This window comes from Arachis stenosperma, chromosome 3 (assembly GCF_014773155.1).
Source record: "Arachis stenosperma cultivar V10309 chromosome 3, arast.V10309.gnm1.PFL2, whole genome shotgun sequence".
In the NCBI taxonomy this organism is placed as follows: domain Eukaryota; kingdom Viridiplantae; phylum Streptophyta; class Magnoliopsida; order Fabales; family Fabaceae; genus Arachis; species Arachis stenosperma.
In genome coordinates, this window is record NC_080379.1 from 54,025,498 (window position 1) to 54,033,333 (window position 7,836).

Sequence of the window (7,836 nt, forward strand, 5' to 3'; positions counted from 1 at the left end):
GATACTGCTCTACCAAGAGCCAAATCTGGCTGTGGTGGTCGAGAAAGAAGTAGGTCTAAGGGTGTAGTCCCATTGACATTTTAATGAACGCTGAACCACCAAAGAAGAGTTGGCCCGCCACTTCTTCCACGATACATGCTTGGTCATTTTTGTTGTTTTTTTTTTCAACTTTCTGCACCATGTACTTGTTTTTCTTATAATAATTATTTCGTAGTCGAGGCAATCTCAGTCAAAGCAATCTCAGAAAGGGACTTATTCTCAAATTACTAATGATGACACCGCCTCTAACCCAGAGGTCGATAAACCTGTTTATGATGAAACAAAAATTCTTCAACCTCAATTGATCCCTTTTCCGATTCCAACTCATAATCCACCCTCAACTACTGCTTTACATACTTCGATGACTTCTCCTATTGTACGTTTTCTATTGATCGAATTCGTCGAGTCAATTCTTCTTTGCTATTGGAGTTGTTTTTCTTTTCAGGAAAGCTACCACCCTCTTACAAGTGGTGCTGAAACTCACTAAGGTCTAGTTCTGCCCATGGGTCGGGATTGATCGCTGCAGCAACTGTGGTTTCTCATATTCAACCATCGACACAGAAATCTGTCGATCTAGAAATAGAATCATTTTTACTGTACCTCCGGAGATTTAGATTTTGATGACGTCGAATTTAACTTTTTTGAAGCTCGACAGGTATACACTTCTGAAATAACCAAAGTAGTATCTTCAGGTCTAGAGTTGAGTGCTACCGCTCCACAAGTCAAAGAATCGATCCCTAAGGAATCACTTCAGAAAAAGGAAATGGCAGAGGAAGTCACTTCTCCTGCTCTTACAGGCCTCGACCATCAGATCGTCGAACAAGTCAATATCATTCTTGATTGTCTGAATCACCCTCTGGAGGATATTAATAATGATGACAATTTAAAGGTTCGACTTATTAATGCTCTAGCTTTCCTTAGTCCCCATATTCCTTTTGACACTCATTTAGCTCTAAGTTCCTTTATCGAAGATGTTTATGTTCATCTGTCGAAAATTCAAGATGCTGATGATGAGCTGAATCAGTCAATCAAAGCCTTAGCTAAACATAACACACATTTGAAGAAATGTGAGAAGGCTAAGTCCCAGGTAGGGGTGGAAATAGGCCAAGACAGGCCAGGCTTTACTCTTAACAGGCCAGGCCTGTAATAGAGTATATTGGCCTAAGCCTGGCCTGTAGCCTAGTATAGACTTTTTAACAAGTACTAAGCCTGGCCTGAACCCTGTCAATAGGCTTTTTATGGACAATATTAATACAAAATAAAGAGAAAATATCGATAAATAACTATCATCGATTAAAAATAAAAGACAATGTACATTAATATATTTTCACTTGACTACTTATAAAATATGTAGCATATCAAAATAAAATACTTCATCAATATCGAAAGTTGTAATAAACCAACTAAACATAGCATCAAATAAAAGCTAATAACTACTTAAATCAAAAGAAAGTAAAGGGAATGTTGAACAGTTAATCGATTAACCTTCAAAGCTTGAAAGTGATTTAATCTTCTTGTTCCAACACCTTGAAAAAAAAGCACACATATTCATATCATTAGATTTTTAAATAATGCAAATGCAACAAATATTTTTTTATTAGTACAAAAGAGAATGTTCAAAATAAAATTGTTATCAAAATCTTAATATAAATGATATGATACCTTATTTATATATCATGAAAATTCAACTTTATTATTCTAACTACTCACATCATACAAATATCAATGTTCTCACATTTGAAAAGAGAAATATTTTCTATAACATGGATACTTAGTCAAAAAGAGAAATATTAGAAAGTTAATTTTTATCTTTGATTTTTTCTTCAAACCATACTTGTGCGAAGCCAATCTCCTCCACAAATGAGAGTTTCAATAGACTCTTGATTCAGTCAAAAATGATATTCATCAATAACTCATCATCCCGCGCTAAATGAAGATTCTGAAGCCACCATTGAGACAGGAATTGCTAATATGTCTGCTGCCATTTTAGATAAAACTTTGAACTTTAGGCTATTGTTTTCCCACCACTCCAAATTAAAGCACTAAAAGACTTAGAATTACCTTCAGGAATGTAAACACTCACATCAAGATAAACCTCTAATTCTGATTTTGTTAGATGAATGGCTTCTTTTTCCCGAACCATATTTAACATTTCATCAATTTCACTGATTTCAGAATCAACCATATTAAAAGAAGCAACTAGACCATTAGTGTTAACTCCACTTATTGTTGTCTCACCATCATACTTTTCATCATATTCATCATACATTTCTTGTAATGTATTCTTCACTTTATCAACATTTTCAGCAGCCACATGCTCAGATTTGTAAATTAAAGGAAAACAGAATTTAATAACATGTAATTTGCATCTAGGATCTAAAACACAAGCTAGAGACATTACCATATTGCACTCTCCCCAATATTTGTCAAACTTTTCTTTCGTTGAGGTTTCCATTTCTCTCATGAAGGAATTTCTATCCTCAATAGTATCATCAATTACTTGTTTTACTCTCCAAACTTCATAAAGGTATAAATTTGCAGTAGGATACTCACGGCTAGAAATGACATGAGTAGCAAGATTAAAAACTTTTAGAAGTTTACAAATCTTCTCAACTTTCCTCCAATCCTCTGATGATAGTTCGTAACTGTAGTGGGGTTCTCTTTCTCTATATACAGGAAACACATATTTAAACTTCAAAGCCATAGATAACATGTTGTAAGTAGAATTCCATCTTCTGGACAATCAGTGATGAATTTTTTCTCCTTCAAATGCTTGTTCTCAGTAATCTCAACAAATATTTTAAATCTTGAATCATTAAAATTGACATACTTGACACTTTTACGCACTTTGTGAATAATACCTTTAATTTTACCTAATCCATCTTGTACCAACAAATTCAGAATGTGTGCACAACACCTAACATTAAACAAACTACCACCAACAGGTAATGAGTTGTTATCTGAAAACAGTATCCTTAAGAGTCCTTAGACATGAATCATTATAGGAAGTATTGTCAACCGATACTGAGAAAACTTTGTTTTCAATTTTCTAATTTTTCAAATATTTGAAAATAGCATCTACAATATCAATTTCACGCCTAGGAGCAGGTACTTGGACAAAACTCAAAATCCTTTTTTGAAGATTCCACTCTGCATCAATAATGTGACCTGTGATAACCATATATTCAACAATTTGATGGCTTGATCTCCACATGTCAGTTGTCAAACTTATCTTCTTGACACCTTATAACAAAGTCTTTAATTGTTTCTTTTCTGCCTCATATATTGCCAAGCAATCACTTCCAGCAGTTTTGCGAGAAACTTTATGAAATTTAGAATTAGCATATTAGAAGCCCCACATCCAAACTTCATCCTCAACAATGCTGAAAGAATGCTCATGAACCGTAATTACTGTAGCAATTATTTGTCTCATCTTCTCTTGAGAATATCTTGCACTTGGTGTCACAAAGGGATTAACACTTGAATTGGAAGGTTGAAATAGAATCAATGGTTGCTTCTTTTGTGCAGCAACATGCAATCTCCTTTGTAAGCAACTACTAGAATGCCTCTATAAATATGAAGTACTAGCTCCTTTTTCAGCGTAAGAAAACATAGCTTTTGTACTTTCAGAACTTTCAACTTGATCAAAATCGTCCAAAATTGGTGAAATCTTCCTCCTTTTTGTAATAACAGTTTTATTACCACCGTTTTCATCAGTAACTTGTTGATTTGTAATAGTTGTTGTCTGTGTTGGTGCTGATGTAGTTGTCGCTGTTTGTAATGGTGCAATTCCAGTATCTATTGTTGGCATTGTTAGTACTGGCTGATTAATTTCTTCTTCATTTAAAGAAATAGAATTGGCCAATGAATCACTTGGTATTACAGATTCAGCCATTTCTAAAGCCTATAGTAATACCTAAACAAAAATTAATAGACAATATTATCTCATGATTTTTTTTATTTTTATTATATCAATAGCATAAAGTAAGAACTTTTTAACGAAGAAAAAATTGATAAAGTATTATGTTCAAAAAAGTAGAAACAATATCACAACACAAACAAAAAAATCGAACTTAAAAAAAGATCTTTGACGGAATAAAACCATAGCTGATGAAAAAATAAGTAATATTATAATAACAAATATACAAAATAATAAAATAAAAAACAATGACATGAGAAAGAAGAAGAAGTGCATACCAAAGAGAAGAGTCGAAGAAAGAGAAGATGAAGAAGGTAGTAGAAAAGCGTGTAAAGTGAAAAAGAAAAGAGAGAGTTTTGTGGGAATATGTTGAAAGCGTGTATGTTAGTTTCTTTATTAATGTGGAGGAAAAGTTTTTAGAATTATTTTATTTGATTGACTCTTGATATTCCAGCATAAAAGATTAAAGATATTAAAGAAATAAAAATACACATATTGATTAAAGAGACAAATGACCTAGTAGATAAAGGAATTTAAATGTTGTAGAAGACTCAAATTCAACTCCTTCCGGTTACATTTTTACTAGTACAATAAAATTCTACATATATCTTTGCAGGCAGAGGCCGGCTGGCCGGCTTGATAGGTCCAACAAGCTACATCAAAAGTATAGGCCTAGCTTTTTAATGAATATAGGCTTTTTAATAGCTTGAGCGTGGACCAATTTTCTATCAGGCCAGGCCAGGCTGCAGGTCCCTGGCAGGCCGCTTGGTCTTCTTCCATCCTTAGTCCCAGGTCTCTGAAGTTTTGTCAGAAGGTCGAGCAAAAGAGAAATAATTGGCGTCAAAGATTGCAACTTTAGAAAGAGAGTTGACCGACTTGAAGTCTAGTAAGAACAAGATTGCAACAACCGATGCCACTCTTTCTTTCCATCTTCACAAGATTGAACAAGTTCATACTACCAGTGTTAATGGTCGACAAGCTCTGGTCGAAGCAGTCACTCGAGCTACTAGTTCCAGGGATATATCAGCTCAGTAAACCACAAACTTGGGTTAGCGTCAAGAGGATTTGAAGCTTATGTTTAGAACCTTATTCTGATTTACCTGTTTATATTTTGAATTTCGTCATCTGACTCTCGACTACTTTTGTTTTAGTGATTACAATGGTATTTTTTGAGATATTTTCCATTTACATGTATGCTTCGATTAGTGGTTATATCTTATATTCCGTACGCATTGCCATTAAACACTTTTTCTATTTTGAAAGGTTCTTCCCATAAAGGTGACCATTTCCCTTTTACCTGCTCAGTCAAAAGTACTAGTTTCAAAACTAAGTCATTAATTGCAAATTGTTTGCTCTTTACTCTTCGAGTGTATGACTTAGCTATCATTTCTTTTTGTTAGATCATTTTATCCAATGCCATTAGTCGAACTTGGTCCAATTCGTGTAGTTCATCGATCATGTTTGACCAATATTGTTTGACTGACAAGTCATTCTGTTTTGCTATCCTTATAGTTTGCAAATTTATTTCCAATGGTAGTACAGCCTTATGCCTATAGACAAACTCGTAAGGCGTCGATTTAATTGATTCCCTTGGAGAACATCTATAAACCCATATCACCTGACTTAATGTATTATGCCAATTCTGAGGTTGTCTCCCTATGTGTTTTTTAATCAAATTAATTACGATCTTGTTGACCGCCTCGACTTGACCATTATTAGGCATAATAAGGAGTCGAATATATGATTTTAATGCCTCGAGATTTGGCATATCTTTTATTTGCTAACCAGTGAACATAGTCTCTTGGTCTGTAGTCAAGGTTTGCAGAATGTCAAATCTGTGGATAATAGACTCCTCAATGAAATTGATTATTTTGAGATTGTGTGTCCTCCTTTATAGGCACATCTTCCACCCATTTAGTGAAATAATCGACAGCAATTAAAATAAATTTGTACCCCTTGGTCGACGGAGGATGTATTAATCCTATCAAATCTAATACCCATCCTCGGAATGGTCAGGGCTTAATCATTGACATGTCTTTGAATGGGAGAATGTCTTTCACATGGATCACAATTTTACTTAGGGTCCCACTGGGCGTGCCAATTTGTTTCACTCATTTTTTGTCAACTTTGACAGATAGTGTCAAAACGAGCTTGTATCAAAATCTCATTTAGTGAACAGATACGACATCTCTCTCAAAAGGGTGAGCTTGACCCAAGATTTAATCAGTACCTTTGTTAAATGAATAGATTACAAAGCTTCAATTGATGAACTTAGTTCAAACAAAGAACTTGATAATAATATGAAATAACTAATAAAATTAAGAATAATGAAAAGTACAACGATAATGAAGAAATGAAACGATAAAAGAAATTGCAATAAAAGACATCATAAAACAAACGAAAAGAAAACGAAGAGAACATGAAAAAGAAATAAAGAAAATAAGAGAAAAGTGATGACATTCAACATTCACATGCACAAGCACTCCATTCTTTCATGCGTCAGTGGGATTGAGAATTTTGCAGAGTTTTGGTGTGGCTTAGAATAGGTTGCAATGCATGCTTGTGTTAATTTCATTCTTCTTATTTATAGAGAAAACCCTCTGCAGTTACTCCTTTTTTTCATGTTCTTCCTTCAACTTATTTCCCAAAATTCGCACCATGTTTCCCACTTTTAGCCTAAGAGTTAGTAAAAATCTTATTGCTCAAGTCAAAGTAACCGCTAGTCAACCTTTTTTCTGTATTGTCTGTCTTTGAGTTCGACCATCCTTGACCTTCACTCCCCTTACGATCAACCTAGTTTACAGTCAAGACTTATTTCAGTTAAGGAACCTATTTTTACTACCAACAGAGGCTATGTCACTTTACGCGACTCATATATATGAAGATGATTTCTATGGGGTCTATAATTTGGTACCTAAGTGTTGGTGCTAAAAATGGATTCCTTAACTAAGATGAGTTTCAACTACAGATGGTGTCGATTTAAAGAATTAGTTAAAACTAGTAACAGATGCAATCAAGTCGAAGTTAAATAAAGATGGTGTAAAAGCGTCGAAGTCGAAGATTTTCAACACATGTAAAACAAGTTGAAAAGCTGCTACTATTTTTTCCTTGAACATTAAGACTTTTACTTGCCCTTTGATAAACTATTATTTTATGATTTATATTGTGTTTAATTGAGTGGTTTTATCAAGTTTTCATCCACTTATTCATATAATTTGCATGCATTTACAATTCCTTCCTGAAAATGTTCCATGATTGAAAACTGGCTTCCTAAAGACCTTTTAATTGTATATTTTTATTTTCCTTCGTACCATTCGATGCCGTGATCTGTGTGTTAAGTATTTCAGGCTTCATAGGGCAGGAATGGCGTAAGGAATGGAGAGGAAGCTTGCAAAAATGAAAGGAACACAAAGAATTGAGGAGAAGACCAGCGAGAAGTGACGCGGGCACATGGCTCACGCGACCGCGCAAAATGGAAGAAATCACAGTGACGCGCTCGCGTGCCTGACGCGACCGCGCGGATTGAAAGCTGCACGAACAACGCGAGTGCGTGGACGACGCACATGCGTGGTACAAAAAACGCTGAGTGACGCGAACGCGTGGACGACACGGTCGCGTGATGTGCGCGATCTGCAGAATTGCAGATGTCGCTGGCATAGATTCTGGGTCGCATTTCAACCCAGTTTTCGGCCCAGAAACACAGATTAGAGCCAGGGAACATGCAGAGACAAAGGAAGAATTCATTCCGCATAATTTCTAGTTTTTATATCTGCTTTTGGCTTTGGCTTTTGAGAAGAGTCTACCTCCGGAACTGGTCATTATAGTTTATTATTTACTTTTCATTTACTCTTCCATAATCTTAATTTCTCCAGAGTTGA